Here is a 16,527-nt window from a genome sequence, read left to right on the forward strand (position 1 = left end):
GAAGTCAGCTGGTTGTGGTAGGACCCAAACTTCACAGAATGCCCTCCCTCAGTTCCTCCACCCCTACTGCTGGGCTCCCTTTATACCTCCCAGTGGCCTGGGAGCTACAGGACATGTATTAGAATCAAGCCCCAGAAGCAGTCATTTAGCCAAACCAGTACTCACCCAGCAGCAGCCGGTCGGGGTCATACAGCCCGTCAGGGAGAAGTCGTGGAGCCATCACCGCAGGGGCACATGGAAGCAAAGGACAGAAATGAGACACAGGCACAACCACCCAATAAGCTCTTTGGGGCCCCTCTTCATCCTGAGCAGGGGGAGATCCTGCCTCTGCCTCTGTATCTGCCTCTGGGGTTCTGCTAGGGCAGGTACCCTGTTAGTCAGCAATCTGATAATCTGATATTGCACCCAGAGCTCCTCCTAGGACCCAGCCCACTGGAGGCAGCAAGATCCCTCTAGACAAATATTAACTCAACACCTAGGTGTTGGGGATACAGGATGAAAACAGACATGGCTGCTGCCCTCATGGAGCCTATGGTTCAGTGAGAAGGAGATCATGTACTTTATGAATGGATTACAACTGTGTGAGTGCTTCAAGGAGGAAATTTAAGAACCCAGGCTGGGGGGCACCTGGGGGGCTCAGTCAGTTAAGCATCTGACTTCAGGTCATGATCTCACGGTTTGTGAGTTCAAGCCCCACACCAGGCTCTCTGGATCCTCTGTCTCCCTTTCCCTCTCTCTCTCTACCCCTCCCCCACTTGCACTTGCTCTGTCTCCCTCAAAGTAAATAAATAAACTTAAAAAAGAACCCCTGGTTCAAACCCTGGCCCTCACTCACTAACTTTGTGATATGAGGGTTCAGCTTCTCTGTGCCTCAATTTTTTCTCTGTAAAATGGGGATTGATTGCATTAGTGCCCACCTCCAGGGCAGTTGTAAGGATTAAATGACTTAATATATAAAAAACACTTTGCACAATGCTTGGCACACAGTACACTGTTCATAACTGTTAGCTACTGTCATTACAGGGAGCTGGAGGCATGGGTTTTGGAGGGACCTAGTGTGGGCCAGACCACCACCTACCTGACAACATACAGATTAAAAGAGACAATAGAGGTGAAGCTCTGGGCCCAGTGCCTGGCACATGGTAACCAGACGATAAATGGTGGTGGTATTCTTAGGGCTGTTCTCTAGCACATCCCCAGGGTACAGCATCTCAGCAGAGGCTGTCAGAAGTGCCCTCTCCCCACAAACGCAACCCAGAACTGCAACTCTGGACTGAAAAATAACCAGCATTCTCACCTAATGCTACAAATACCTCATCTCCTTTGACCTTCACAATGACCCAGGAAGTGGACCAAGGCAAAATTATTCCTATTCCCATTTTACAGATGAGGACAATGAAGGGAAGGTACTCCTCTCTCTTGGGTGTGTCACTTCATATCTCCAAACCTAGGTAAGTGGTCGAACCAGGATTCCAACAGGCATCTGCCTGGATTTTGTTCTCCAGGTCGCCCCTTGTGTTTTCCCCCCAGTGCACAGCCCCACACAAGACTTGGAACCTCTCCTGCATCAGTCCCTTCATCTGAAATACTTACAAATAGCCCAGGATCCAAGCTGTTCCTGACCCCAACTCTTCTTCCACAGGCTCAGCCGCTGCTACTCTGACCCTGCCTCTAACCTTTTACCCCATCACCAACTCCAGCCACAAACCCATGGGCCAAGGAATGTCTGCACTCAACTACTAAAATCCATGTTTTACAGATGGAGAAACGGAAGTCCAAAGGTGGGCCACATATCCAAGGTAGCCTTTCGGTGCCCAGCTCTTATACCTTGGCAGTAGTCGGGTGCGGCTGGCCCTCTGAGGAAACCTTGGGTAGGGTCCTGACCTGCAGGTTGCACCCTCTGCTCTTCTCCCCCCGACACTGGGCCTGGTGGGCACCTGCACAGCCTGGCCCCCAGTTCCCCAGCCTAAATATCCCAGAGCTCTGAGCACACCCAGAAAGAGTCAGACAGGTTCCAGAGGTAAAGTCTAGGCATCATGTGAGCTTTGGTACCTTCCAGGTGGTGGCCTCCCCTTTCAGTTGAGTCTGGGCTTTGGAGTCAGACAACCTAGATTTAAATCCCAGGCCAGCCACTTCCCAGCTGTGTGACTCTGGTTAAGTAGATTCACCTCCTTAAACTCCTAAGAAATAGGAATAATACCTATTCCCTCATGGGGTTGTAAGGATATTAGCTAATGCTGCATATTAAAGGCTTAGCACAGAGTGCTGTGGATAGTAAATGTGGCTCTAATTATGATTAGAGAACACAGGCCAAGAACAGGACATGAAGGCCCATCACACTCTACCTTGCCTTTGCCCCATTCTTTTGCCTCCGCCTCCTGTGGGGTGGACTAAGCCCCAAAGCATGTCCTGGAGGCTATAATAATGGGTGCTGCAAGACCCTTTGAGGCTCTAAGCTCATCTCCCCTTCTCATTTCACACAAAGAGAAACTGAGACCCAGGGAGAAAAAATGGGCCCACAGACTATATAGGAATAGAATCCTGCCCCCTCTAATAAACAACAGAATCCCAGGACCCAAGAAAAATCTGAAAGCCCCACCCTCACCAGGGAACGATCATAAAGACCCATTCTGCAAGCCCCCAACAAATCTCAGGCCACCATGACCTTTGTGGCGAGCTTTGTGGGTATCCTGTTTAGCTCTGTGGCTAGCAGACCCATATGTGGTGCTCAGGAAGGGCTTAGGGACAAACCCACGCAGTTCCTCTTCAGTTCCACAGAGAAATTCTGCTCAGGCTCCCCCTCCAGAGGTGTCTCCTTGCATCTCCCTTCCTCACTCCCACCCTGGCCTCTGTCTCACCCTGCAGCCCGGGTCCCATCAGCTGGGCGCAACCCCAGCCAGCAGAGCTCTGGGCCTCCAGAGGCCTGTACAGCGTCAGCATCTTCCCAGCCAGACTGGGATGTTCCTGCCCAGCACAGCCAGCCAGGCTCCTGGCCAGGGTCCACTCTGCAGAGGGGGTGCTGGCCCTGGCCTGCCAGGGGCCCCACCCCCACTGGCCTAGCAGGTGGGGCAGCCTGGGAGCCCTGGGAGCTTCTCTTGGCACCTGCAACCTACAAGAGGGAGGCCAGCCTAGTCTAGGCAGTGCAAGGATGGGCTGATCAAGAGACAGATGGGTGTGGTGCCTCTTCGCCCCACAAGCAGGTGCTCCACCTGCACCGCACATTGCTGGGCCTGGGCAGGCCCTGCCTCCTAATACACAGAGGAAACCTCAGGACCTCCCCACTCCACTCTTAAAACACCCCACTGGCCGACTCCCAGACCAGCTATCGTTCTGGTCACTGCACACTTATTATCTCAGTTGATTCTGCTGCTAATGCCTGTAAGGTCTGGATTATTGGAGAAGGAAGAACCTGGGACTCAGAGAAGTGAAGTGATTCATGCAAGGTCACACAGCAAAGTGGCAGGGCCAAGATTTAAACGCAGTTCTGCTGCATGCAAAGCCTACAGGGCACCAGATGTCACCTTTCCTTCCACCTCTCTGCTCCCTAAAGCTTCTGGATCCCCGTCTTCCCAAACCTTCCACCTCTCTCTGCAAAGTCTCTCCCTCCACAGTGCTAGTCAGAATTAATCATTTCCCACCTCATGGCTGCTCTAGCACCTTGTTTACACAACAGCAGCAGGGTACAGGAGTTATTTCTGAGGTGTCTGCCTCACTGGCACTCAGAAGGGCCTTGAAGGCAGGGGGTGAACCCAGTACATGCTCCTCAGACCTGAGAGTCTGTCACCCCAAACTCCACCCTTTCCCTACCCCCATGCAAAAGTCCTCTGACCTCCTCCTGTTGATCCCCTCCCCACCCCTAGCCTCCTGCCCAAGCCTGTAACTGGGGTGAAGGTAGGGAGCTTGCTAAAACCTCAGGGGCTCTGTGCCAGTGCTCTGGCCCCTCCCTCTCCCCTTCAGTAGCTGAAGGTGTGACCCAGACCTGACACCAGCCGGTTCTCACAGGGACTCCCAGCTGCCCTCAGCACCAAACCCGGCCAGACATTCCCCAAACCTTCTCCTTCTGGAGAAAAAGGCTCTAGAAGCAGAGAAAGGGCTGCCTTCAGCCCTAGTCCGGGAACTTGAGGGGTCACATTCAGCCACTCCCACGCCAGGGGACACTGTGGGCCTTGAAATAACCCCCCCCCCAACCCTACCGGAATAGTCCTACCCTTCCCCCCTTCTGGGGCAAGCTAGGGCTGAGGTCGGTCTGGACAAGTCCCCGCCTCCAATTTGCCAGAGGGGAGAACTCTTGTTTTACCCCCAAAGAAGTGGGGTCTGCCGGAAAGTATAGGTTAGGACGAGAAAACTCCCGGGGAAAGACTGAGAACAGGGACAGGAACACAGACAGAGAAGAGATGAGGGACACAATGAATCGGGGGATGAGAGCAAGCAGGAATCTGAGAGCGATAGAGAGACTGGGGAGACCAGAGACAGAGGAAAGTCCCCGAGACCAAGCCTGGAAGGGAGCGTGTGGGCCGGGGCGGTGACGGGAGGGCCACCGTGGTAGGCAGAGCAGGCGCCCCAGCTCTCGGGTCCCTCAGTCCGGAAACCCGAAGTCAGTTACGTAAGGGGCCGGGCGCGGGGCTCCAGGCCCTGGGGGCCCCCTCCCGCTGCGCGCCGCCAGCCCTCCCGCTCCGGCCAGCGCTGCGGCGGGCCCGGCAGGAGCATGCGGGCCGGACAGGGCGGGGCTTGGGGGGGGCACCTGGGGCCGCAGCAGTCTGCAGACACCCGCCAGCGCGGACCTAAGCCGGGACCCCCGCGCCAGAGAGGCCGGCACTGCCTGGGACCGCCAGCGGCAAGCGTCCACCCCCGGACCCCCCTCTCTTCTCGCCCGCGCCCCTCCCCGCACCCTGAACTTGGAGACTTCCAGACCCCTGTGGACCCCCAGTTCGGCCCTTGTAAGCCAGGACTCCTAGAGACCCTCTCCCCTGACCCTTAGACCCTAGTCTCGCCCCTACCGGGGCGTCCCAGGCCCTTGGGAGTGGGTTCATCTGTCCGTCACCCCGTCCCTCCCGGGGACCCAGGATCGTTCCCAGACGGTCCAGGCTCACCTGGGCCGGACGGGGCGGGGACCTGGCCGGGCCGGGCCGGGCCGCGTTCTCGCTCTCCGCCGCTCTCGCCCTTTAAGAGGTTCCTGCCACTTTGCCCCGCCGGGGGCCTCCACCTGCACTGACAGGGCAACTCTGGAGTGAGGCCCCGCCCCCGACCCGGGAGACCTTCTGATTGGCTCAAGCAACTGCCAATCGGCGGGGCGGCGGAGCGGACGGTGCCGAGAAGTAGGAGCGTCGTCTCAACCGGGAAAGGGCTGGGGCTGCAGGTGCGGCCTGACCCGGACGCCGAGCTCTTGAGCGGCCCCGGGTTGATCCGAAGGCTCAGGGGAGGACTGAGTAGGGAGCTTCTGGATTGGGTGGTGTGGTGTCTGATGTCATACGGCAGAAGTATGATGCAATTTGTCACGTGATGCTGCTCCTAACCTAAGGGCTGGAAGGGTGGTAGGAAGGGAGTTGGTGGTAGGAAACCTAGGGAAGTGACCCTGGGGAGTCTCACCTCGATCACCTGTCCCACCATTTAGCCCTGTGTGACCTTGAGCAAGTCACTTCTCTGAATCTGAGTTTCCTCAACTATAAATCTTACAATACTTTTCTGAGCATTGGCGGTATACGTTAAGTGCCAAGCACACGTTTGGCACAGAATAGGTGCCATATATATATGGGGTTTCCTGTTCCTTTCATCCTTTCATCTTTCCACTCTTGTCAGAGACTTTCGCCCTCCTTATGTTCCATCCCATCAGCACTGGGAGGGGCTTACGTGGTCACTGGTCCACGTCCCCTGTCCCCTCGCTACCTCATTTTTGGGCAAATGGGCAAAACTGAGGCCAAGTGGCTTCCTGGGAGTTAAGTAGTCCTCGTATTAGATGAGCGCTGGAAGCAAACTGCCTTGTCTCAATCCACAGCGCTGCCCTTACTTTGGGCAAGCTACTAACCCTCTCCACGCCAGTTTCCTCCTCTGTAAAATAAAAGTATTTTCCTCAAGGGTTGTTGTGAGAATTAAATGAAATGATCCATGTAAAGTATTGCCAGTCTCATAAGCATCCAAAAAGTGTTAGCATTTATTATGATTACTGATGTTAATATTATATCAAGGTCATAAATTAATGTATTGCCCTGGCCAAATTCACTGCAGCTTCCGAGTCCGGTCTTGTTTTAGGCATCAGGGCCCTGGTCCCTGCCTTCAAGAAGCTCACAGTCTAGCAGGGGGTCTGACTGAGCCCCTAGATCTAGGGGATGCTTTCTGAAATCGGTGGGTAGGCTCCAAAGCACCAGAGAAGCTTTAGTTACTTTAACCAGAAATCTGGACACTTGAGACCTTTTCAGTCCCTGGCCCTGTAGACTGCATGGGGAAAGCTGACATGCACATGCAGGCTCCCAAGCGTGTTGACAAACCTTTCACTTGCCCACATTTTCACCTGCCCACTAGGTAGTAGTGATGCCCAGTGGTTAAGAGCTTGGGTTTTGGAAGCATTTGAGTCTGGGCTCAGCGATTCACCACTTTTGTGCCTTTGGGCAAGTCACTTTCCTTCGGGGATAAAATGGGATAAATAATAGCCCAAACTTTGTATAGAGCTGTTGCGAAAATTAAAAAAGAGAATGTGAAAGTACATATGCAAATACCCAATAATGCATCCAGTATTGTTTTTTAATTGATCCCACATGTATTCAGACGACCCAGGAGAGAGCAGGCTGTGAACGCCTAGGTTCAGCCACTGCAAAAGGGGTTTCCTCTCTCCCTCCCCGCATTCTGACGCTCCGCCTCAGTCGAGGGGGCGGGGCGAGGAGGATCCCCGCAGGGCCGCAGGAGCTATTCCGAGGATCTGCCGCAGGCCCCGCCCCCCCGCCCCTCCCCGATTGGGGCGGGCTCGCGGCTCCGGCTTCTGGGGCCGAGCTGTGCGTGGGTGACTCAGCAGCGCCCGCGCCTGCCCCGGCCTGATAAGTGTGTGTGCGGTGAATGTGTGTGTTGGGGTGGCCAGGGAGGGCTCTGTGTTAACGAGTTTGTGCGTGGGGAGTACATGTGGGGCTGTGTTTGTGATCTTGATCTTGTGTGTGGCTCTCTGTGCACTTAGGTGTGTGTGGAGGGGTGCATCTGTGTCACGGTGTGTCCCTGTTGTGAGTTTGCATAAAGGGTGTGACTCTGTTTGTGTTTCCCTCCCTGTGTCTTATAAACATGTGTGCCCCCCTTACCCCGCTCCCAGGCCCTGGGGACCTAGAGAGCCACTGCCGGGTGGGGGTCTCTCTACCTAGGCAGCCTCTGTGTGTTTCTTGTTGAGATGATTTATGAACTTGTGTGGGTGAACGTGGGCTTGTCGATCACTGGGAGGAGGAGGAGGGTTGGGGTGCTGTCACTGCCTGGACTTCAGGCCCTCCTGCCCCAGTACCTCTGCCTATAAAGCCTCCACCTCCCTTCCCAGACTGTAGAGAGCAATTTGGGGAGACCTCCAGAGGAGATAACTCACATTTAGTAATCTCTGTTATTTTACATGCATTTTCTCATTTGATCTGTCTGAGTCCTCACAGCCACAAGTGTTCTAAAGAGGGTCTGAGACTTGAGAGAGTGGAAATGACAACCCAAGGTCGTGCAGTTTAAGAGCAATGGAGGCCGTCAAGGTAACAGAGGGCAGATCTCCTCCTAAGCTGAGCACCCAGTTTGCCTGGAGCCTGTGGGGTGCTGATAAGCTTGTGAGGCAAGGGAAAGAACCTGTTTGTGTCCCCCCTCCTCCTCTGAGTTTCCTGGGCCTCCAGCCAACTCCTTATCCTGCCAGAGCCTGAGCACTGCCACCAACTTGGATTGGGTGATTGGGTCTTGAGCTGAGTGATTAAAAAAAAAAAAAACAAAACAGGGGACAAGCTGGGGGCTAGGGAGAGGGGCCAGGGCCAATGTAGAAGCATCTGTTACTTCAAAAAGACTTTATTGAGCACGTTATTAAAACCTGGCCAATACCCTGCTCTGTCTAGGAAGGGAAGAGAGTCACAAGACCAAGCCACAAGGAATGGTGGAGTGGGCAAGCTCAGGCCTGAGGCAGGGGGTGTGGCTGGGATCTGTTGCTGGTTTCAGTCCTACCTGACTCCACCATTTAAGGGAGGCCCTGAGACCTGGCCAGTCATATTTCTCTGTTAGCCTGTCTCCCTGTCAGTCAAATGAGGTAATGGCGCTAACCCTGCCTGCCTTCCCGCACTCCAAGATGCTAGGAGGGAAATACATTTATAAACAGTTGTTCTCCAAACATAATGGGCGGTCCTGTTGTGACTCATGGCCTCCTATGAGAAAGGCCTTAAGGAAACTGTATACCAGTCAGAGCCCAGAGAGGGGAAAGGGTCCCAATGGAGGGACTAGGGAAGGCTGCCTGGAGGAGGTGACCTACTAGCCAGGTTTTTAAGGATGAATTTAGTATATGGAAATAGAAGAGGGTGTCCCAGTACATAAAGAAATAGAAGAGGGTGTTCCAGCCTACATAAAGGCCTGGAAGTAGAACAGTGAAGTTGTATGTTGGGAACAAAAACTGGTTTGGTATATTTGGCACAGAGTGAATGCCAGGTTTAGACTGGAGCAGGTGAGGGGCCGGAGGGAAGCAGATGTGGGGACAGCCAGGAGGTCTTTGGTCCTGTCTGGCTGGGGTGTGGCAGTCCTTTGGGGAGGGCAGAGAGGAGAGGGAGAATGGGCAGGCATCGGTTCAAGGACCCCCTTCCCCAGAACAATCCATTTGCAGCCTGGGGCAGATCCCCAGGATGACATCAAGGTGGGCACAAGGCTGCGGAGCTCCCTCCAAAAGAAGGATGGAGAAAAAGACAAGTCAGATGCCCTGGTCCAGGGAACGATCCAGACATGGGCACAGAGGGTGCCCACAAATGAACATTTAAGGGGTCTGGAAGGCCCCGTTGCCAAGGAGTTCCTCTGGGTTTGCTCCAGTGTGGGGAGGGAGTCATTCCCACCGGGAGCACTCCTTTCCAGGGAAGGCAGCCTCTCCAGAAGCCCCTGTTGAAACAGCAATGGTTGGTAATGATTGATTAGCCTATTATGTATCTGCCAGGTACTTTGCTAACCTGTTCCCATGAGGTACCCCTGGTATACGGATGAGTAAAAGGGGGCTGAGAGGCGAACTGTTCTGTTCTCCATCACACAGCCAATCAGTGGCGAGGCCAGGACTCCCCGTTTCCTGAGATGTCAGGAAGGAGCTGATGGAGGTGTTTGTGAACGGCTGAGATTCTGTGGGGCAGGAAACTGGAGGAACCCTCGCCAGGGAGAAGGAAACGTGGTGTCTGCTGCCACCTCGTGGTCACAGAGCCACTTGGGGCAGAGGCGCAGAGCTGAGCTCCCCAGGCTTCTCTAAGAGGGTGGCTGCTTTGGGTGCAAGGTGTCAGCAAGGGTAGTGAAAGGGAGGGCACGCAGGTGGGACTGCGTCCTGGATTGTGAGACCCCAGGCATGCCTCTTTTCCTTGCTCCTCAGTTCTCGGTTCCTTCAAGAGGACTCAAAGAGATCATCTTTACTCCTGGGAAGATCTTTCACAGCCTTTGCTCTGTCTTTGCAGCTGGGAAAACTGGGGACCCGGTGGATCCAGGATTGTGGGACCTAAAGCTTATCTGGGGGGCCCCCTTTAAAAAGAATGAAGGGATGCCTGGCTGACTCAGTAGATCAAGCAGCTCCTTTTTTTTTTTTTTTAATTTTTTTATAACGTTTTTAATTTATTTTGTGAGAGACAGAGTGTGAGCGGGGGAGGGGCAGAGAGAAAGGAAGTCACAGGATCTGAAGCAGGCTCCAGGTCCTGAGCTGCCAGCACAGAGCCGGAGGTGGGGCTCGAACTCACGAACCGCGAGATCATGACCTGAGCCGAAGTCAGATGCTTAACCAATTGAGCCACCCAGGTGCCCCCATTACAAGCAACTCTTGATCTCAGTGTTGTGAATTCAAGCCCCAGGTTGAGCATGAAACCTATTTAAAAAGAAAAAGAAAAAGCTAGAAATGCCTGGGGCACCTGGGTGGCTCAGCCGGTTAAGGGTTAAACTTCTGACTCTTGATTGATGATATCAGCTCAGGTTATGATCTGCTGTCATCCCATGGTTGGGGTCTGAGGACTGAGCATAGAGCCTGCTTGGAATTCTTTCTTCTTCTCCTTCTGCCCCTCCCCCTCATGCACGTCCTTGATCTCTCTCTCTCTCTCTCTCTCTCTCTCCCTCTCTCTCCTTCTCTCTCTTTCTCTCTCTCTCTCTCTCAAAATAAATAAACATTTTTAAAGAAAAGAATACAAAATACCTGTAGCCACTCAAGACTATAGGACACAAATTGGAGGGAAGGGAAGTCAGAGTGGAAAGACCTTAGCCAACTCAAATTAATATATTTTACTTTTGCAAATTTTACAGAAATATATGACTTTGTGAACACAAGACCAGTGTTCCTTTAGGGCCAATGCTAGTATGAAGTCTTGACTGATACATAAGCCTCACAGTGAGCCAAGCATGAGGTCCCCCATGGGAGATTTGGGGATTCTGAAGCCAGAGCAGGATCCAGATTCATGTCTCCCACCTCCCACCCCCTCCAGGCAGGCTTTCACCTAGATTTTCCAGAGCTTTTACCTGGAAGTGAGTCCACTCTCACCCCACCTTGTGTGTGGCCACATCCTAACAGTTGGATTTCTCCAGCCAGGACTCCTCAGGGATCCTCTGTTCCATCCGGTTGAACCCTCCTTTGCTTTCTAGGCATGGAGGTCCAACCGCATAAGCCCCGGGAAGCCTTCTCTGCCCGCCCTTGCCTCCTCTGGTGGGGCCAGCACCGTGTGTGGCTTGGAGGTCTGTGGTCAGTACAGAGCTGTTGGCTGAGTCCCTGCAGGGCTATCAGTCTAATGTCACCCACATGTGGGCAGTCTGCATGGACACATCCTGAGCCCCTCCTCTTGTAGCCACGCCTACAGAATTGGGGTTGAGAGACAGAGAGAGGACTCAGACCCAGTGTCAGCCCTCCTCCAGCTCATAGTCTGGTGACCAAGTAAGGCATGGACTGAGTCTTAACACTTTTAGACCTGAGAATAACTTAGAGATCAACTAACCCAAGTGATTGTCTAACTCATTTAGCCACAGAAGCCCAACATGGGAAACAGAGGGAAGCGGAGCTATTCGGAGTGAAGCAGTGGGTGTGTAACAGGTGTGGGGGTGCCATTTTCTGGGCTTCCCCCCAACCTCCCCCAGCCCTTCTAAGGAACCACGAGTTGGAACAAATGTTGAAGTTCAATGTCCTTTGCTTTAACTGAGGCCCAGCAAGAGTAAGAGATTTGAGGGGCATCTGGGTCAGTTGGTTGATCATCTGACTCTTGATTTCAGCTCAGGTTGTGATCTCATGGTTCATGGGATCAAGCCCTGTGGTTGGGCTCTGCGCTGATGTGCAGAGCCTGTTTGGGAGTCTCTCTCTCCCTCTGCCTCTGCTCCTCCCCTGCTCACATGCACAGCTTGCTCACTCTCTCTCTCTCTCCCTCTCTCTCTCAAAATAAATTAAAAAAAAATATTTTTAAGTAAGAGATTTCACTGAGGTCACAAAACAAGTTCATGGCTAAGGCTCGATTCAGACCTAGGTCTGCCTGACTGCAGGTTTGAGGCTCTCTTTGCTCAACCTCAATCCTGGACATTTGGGGTGGAACCATCCCTTCTGACCCACATCTCCCTGCTGTCACTCTGGATCCCCATCCACTCAGCACAGCCAGCAAAGAGAAGTTCAGAGGGGTCCCAGGGAACCCATGGGGGTGGGGCAAAAAGCAAGGAGCCCTTTTGGAGCTGCTGTGCTGGAATGAGGGCAGAAACTAGACTTCCGTCTGTTTGTTCACTGCTCATCCTCAGTCTGAGCACAGAGCCTGCTACACTGTACATAAATATTAGTTGAATGAATGAATTTGAAGCCATAACTCAGGGCAGGGGAACATTGCTGGGAGGAGAAACTATCCCGCCAGTGCCTCATCCACCTCTGGGCACTTCTCCTCTGCGGGTGGGATCTGAGCTGAGTCTCCACAGCTTAGTAAAGATTTTCAGCTTTGCTGCATTTTCCTTTTCTTTCTCTTCAGAGCAACACCTTGACTGTCGGAGCTGTTGTGTGACTTTGGGCATTTGCCCTGTCTGAACCCCCATCTCCTCATTTGTTAAAAATATCCTACATTAGGGGCGCCTGGGTGGCTCAGTCGGTTGAGCATCTGACGTCGGCTCAGGTCATGATCTCACAGTTCGTGAGTTCAAGCCCCTCATCGGGCTCACTGCTGTCAGTGCAGAGCCTGCTTCAAATCCTCTGTCCCCCGTCTCTCTCTGCCTCTCCCCCACTCTCACACTTTCTCTCCCAAAAATAAATAAAACATTTTTAAAAAAACTTACATTGGGGCGCGTGGGTGGCTCAGTCGTTAAGCATCTGACTTCAGCTCAGGTCATTCATGATCTCATGGTTCGTGGGTTTGAGCCCCATGTCAGGCTCTGTGCTGACAGCTCAGAGCCTGGAGCCTGTTTCGGATTCCGTGTGTGTGTCTCTCTCTCTGCCCCTCCCCCTCGCTCACGCTCTGTGTCTCTTTTCCTCAAAAATAAATAAACGTTAAAAAATAGAGAAAGGAAAAGGAAAGAAAGCAAAGAAAGGGGTAAAATAAGGTTGCTGATGCCAGGCATGGCCAGTAGGTGGCAGCAGCGTCTGTGACATGAGCTCGTCCTGCCTCCTTTCCTCAATTTCTTCGAAGACCAGCTGTTCGGCTGTCTTCTCATGCGAGAACATAGATCTATAAAGGAGTGTGTGCCCCAGTGGGAGGTGTGTGTACAAAGAAGTGTGTGTGCATGCCTGTGGTATGAACGCACGTGTGCATGTGTGTGTGAGCAACATGTATACAAGTGCCAGGAGTGAGTCTGTGTGAGAGAAGAGAATGTAGCCAGTGGTGAGAAGCAGTGTGTGCATGAGGAGGATGTTTGTGCACAATCAGGTGTGTGTGTGTGTGTGTGTGTGGCCTCCAGGTCTGTGGGTCTATTTGCATGTGACTGTGTTGTGTGTATGGACCACCACCTCCCACCCCCCCACCCCCCCTACCCCCCCTCCACTCGTGAAACACCTCTTAACTTTTCAGTCCTGGGCCCCCGGAACATCTAGCGAATCCTGCAGCCAGGCACACAGTAGCGCACACCGCACACGCCCTTGCAGAGGGCTCTGGGATCACCTGGGAGCCGCTGGGGTTTCCCCTGGGGAAGGAAGAACACTCATATGTTAATTAATAGGATGGGGAACCATGGGTGATGTTTTTTACCTCTTCTTTTTCTTATCAGGTTTCTCAGTTTTTCTAACGAGCATCCTGTAATAATCATAAACACTGGGGGGAGAAAACCCACCTGTGTACCTTTTCATGGGTCTTTCCTTTTCCCTTAGGGGGTGGCAGGGTTCGCATATGTCTGGCAATGCGGGCCAGCGGCTTGCACGAGGGGGCCCTGATAGCAGCTGTGGCGGGATCTAACCAGGGCAAAGGATCGGTACAGAGCAATCAGAGAAGGCTTCCTGGAAGCAGAGGGAAGCGGAGCGGACCTGGAAGGGTGACGAAGCTGGCACATGACAGTAGTCTGTCCTGCCTGCTGCACTTTCTCAGAACTGCCTGCCCTTGGGCTGGGCCTCCGCCGTTCTCTTCCCGAAGTGCGTCCTCATCTCCTTCTGAGGGAGTTTGAGGTTGCAGGCAGGCAAGACTGAAGTTAGATTCCTAGAATCCCCCATTGGGAAGGGGCATGAGAGGTCATCTGGGTTTTTCAGGCAACTGGGAGCTATTGAAGGTTAAAGGCAGACTGTGCCCCCCAATCAATAATTCTGTGCCCCGCTTACCACGTACAGCTGTTGGGTCACTGGGTCTTCCGGAGAGTCCTGGTACGTTAGGTATAATAATTATGCTATTTTACAAAAGAGAAAGTGATGCTCAGAGTGGTCATGCAGATGTGCTTCTCCTCAGGCCATACACAAAGGTGAATAAAAACCTCCACACCATGTACTGGGGCACCTGGGTGGCTCAGTCAGTTAAGTGTCTGACTTTGGCTCAGGTCATGAGCTAGAGGTTCATGAGTTCGAGCCCTGCATTGGGCTCTGTGCTGACAGCTCGGAGCCTGGAGCCTGCTTCGGATTCTGTGTCTCCCTCTCTGTCCCTCCCCTGCTTGCACTCTGTCTCTCTCAAAAATAAACAGTTTTTTTAAAAATCTCCACCGTGCACAAACACTAAGGTGCTCTCACACATGCTGTGCAATCTCCCTCTCTCTCTCTCTCTCTCTCTTTCACACACACACACACACACACACACACACCCTTCAGAGCAGTTCTTCCTGGCCTCAGTGGGAGCTCTGGGCAGAGGTGCCAGACCTCTGTGAAGTCTTCCGCACCTGAGTCCCTGTCTGTGAGCCCCTTCCCCATGCTGGGCAGTCCGCAGCCCTGCCCGTGCCCCTGCCCAAACAGCCTGCAGCTGTGCGGGGGTGAGATCCCAGTCTGGGTCAAGGCCGCCCACCTGCATTGGTGCTCATCACCTTGACACAGCAGGCCCCAGGGTGGGCAGCCCCCGCTGAGGCTATGGGTCTCTGAAGGGAGGTTGCCTCAGCAGGGGAAGGGGGAGTCCGGGCTCTGGCGCCCTCTTGAGGACCTGATCACACCTGGTGGGGAGACGGATCCTGGAGCAGGAATTTCCCTTCTAGAGAATTACTTATTAACCATCAGCAACCATTTGAGGCGGGGAACATTGAGGAGGTAGAGGTCTCCTGGGACATCAAACCCCATGCCCAGGGCTTCTCTGAATGCACCCAGAGGAGGTTTGGGGCTTCTATGGCCAAAAGGAGGGCCAACAGGACAAGAGAATGGAACGGAGGTGGGAGTAGGGTGGAGAGAAAAGGAGGGGGAGCTAGTGGGAACCCCAAGAGGCACGTGAGGTGGGCAGGACTCTGGAGGACAAGGGACTTAGATTAGGGGGTGGGCCACAGAGAAGAAGGAGGAGCCAATCTGGAGGGTTGGGGGAGAGGGGGCTCCTGGAAGCCTGCTTTGGTTTGGGGCATGCTCTAGGAAGTAGCTACAGCTACCTTGTGTATGTCTCTCTCCCATCAGATGGTTTTGTTTTGTTTTGTTTTGTTTTTTAGATTTTATTTTTAAGCAACCTCTATACCCAACACGAGGCTTGAACTTACAGCCTGAGAACAAGAGTTGCATGCTCTACCAACAGCCAGCCAGGCCCCCAGATGGGGTTCTTAGGGACAGTATTGCAGCTCCCTCCGAGATAGTCCTGAGCATAGGACTATTCACTCATTGTGAGCAACCAGGTCTGTGTCACACACACACACACACACACACACACACACACACACACACCACCCCCCCAGACTAGCCGCCCCCCCCATGAGGGGACCACAGAAGGTCAGCAAAGAAACAGCCAGAGATGTGGACACCGAGAATAGTGCTTTTCTTTATTGGGAAAACAGAAGGTTGGTCCTTGGTACCATGATAGGACCTAGGATAGGCAAAAAGCCAGGTGTATGAGTCAAGCTTCATTTTGACATGCCTGCCTCCCTCATCCCCAAAGCAGGGCAGCTCCAACTACAAACACCAGACCCCCAGTCATCCTTTCCTCCGCCTTGGACAAACGCCCAGTGGTTTTTACCAGCAGATGTCTGTTTCTGGGATCAAGGAACAGAAGGGAAAGGTCTCTGTTCTCTCCCAGCATGTCAGAGCCCTCAGAACCCATCAACTCCTACCTCTGTCCCTCCATTGTATGAGGCCCAGAGAGGGACAGAGGCCTGCCCAAATATACATAGGAGGAAGTGGAGGACAGAGTCAAACCCACGTTCCCTGTCTCCTGGCTTGGGACTTATTCCAAGAGGAGATCCTGGAAGATGAGCCCCATCAGGTGGATGTCACCTGCATGGACACCTGCCAAGGGGCTCCATCCCCATGACTCAAGCGTTCTGGCCAGAAGGCCCAGGCCGGTGCCACCTAGGGATCTTTCATTCCTCCCAGACTGTGCCTCCCTCTTAGGTGCCGGAGAGGGCAGTCTTGGTGAAGACAAAAGGGGACAGCTACGTATAAAGCACTTGGGGAGAAGACGTCCTCTTGAAAATTGCCTCTCCAATGCATGCTGTCCCATCTCCTGAAACTCGAGGAGACGGTTAAAAGAGAAAGTCCTTTGCTCCTGACCCACCTACAGCATTAAGAGATGTGGGTCAGAGCAGGTATAACCTAAAATGTTAGATCACATTAAAAGCTCCACTGTTGAGCATTTACTCTGCATCAGATGCTTCATTCATCCACTCAGGAGAATACTGTGTGCCGGTTACAGGCAACATTTGTGCGACTGAAACAGACAGGCCTTTTTGTAAATCTTCACAACTTCTTGTGTTGTCATCCACGACTGAGGAAAGGGGCTCCAAGGGTGAAGTGACTTGCCCAAGGTCATACAGCAAAGTCATAGCAGGCAGCTGAAAAAT

The 16,527-nt window shown here is 53.2% G+C and overlaps 1 protein-coding gene across 2 annotated transcripts in view; it reads right to left on the reverse strand.

Moving 5' to 3' along the window:
- The window catches only part of EPB41 (erythrocyte membrane protein band 4.1), a 200,042-nt gene extending 194,802 nt beyond the window's left edge, over positions 1 to 5,240 (reverse strand). Inside the window, exons 1-2 of one of the 2 annotated variants that reach the window (XM_047872667.1) lie at positions 5,091 to 5,142; positions 166 to 222 (exon numbers count right to left, since the gene is read on the reverse strand). The gene's annotated coding sequence lies outside the window, so the exon portion shown is untranslated. Of the gene's footprint in view, positions 1 to 165; positions 223 to 5,090 lie in introns of both variants that reach the window. The other variant, XM_047872671.1, reaches the window with a different exon arrangement.
- Positions 5,241 to 16,527: the final 11,287 nt, after the last annotated feature.

The sequence above is a fragment of the Prionailurus viverrinus genome, chromosome C1 (genome assembly GCF_022837055.1).
Source record: "Prionailurus viverrinus isolate Anna chromosome C1, UM_Priviv_1.0, whole genome shotgun sequence".
In the NCBI taxonomy this organism is placed as follows: domain Eukaryota; kingdom Metazoa; phylum Chordata; class Mammalia; order Carnivora; family Felidae; genus Prionailurus; species Prionailurus viverrinus.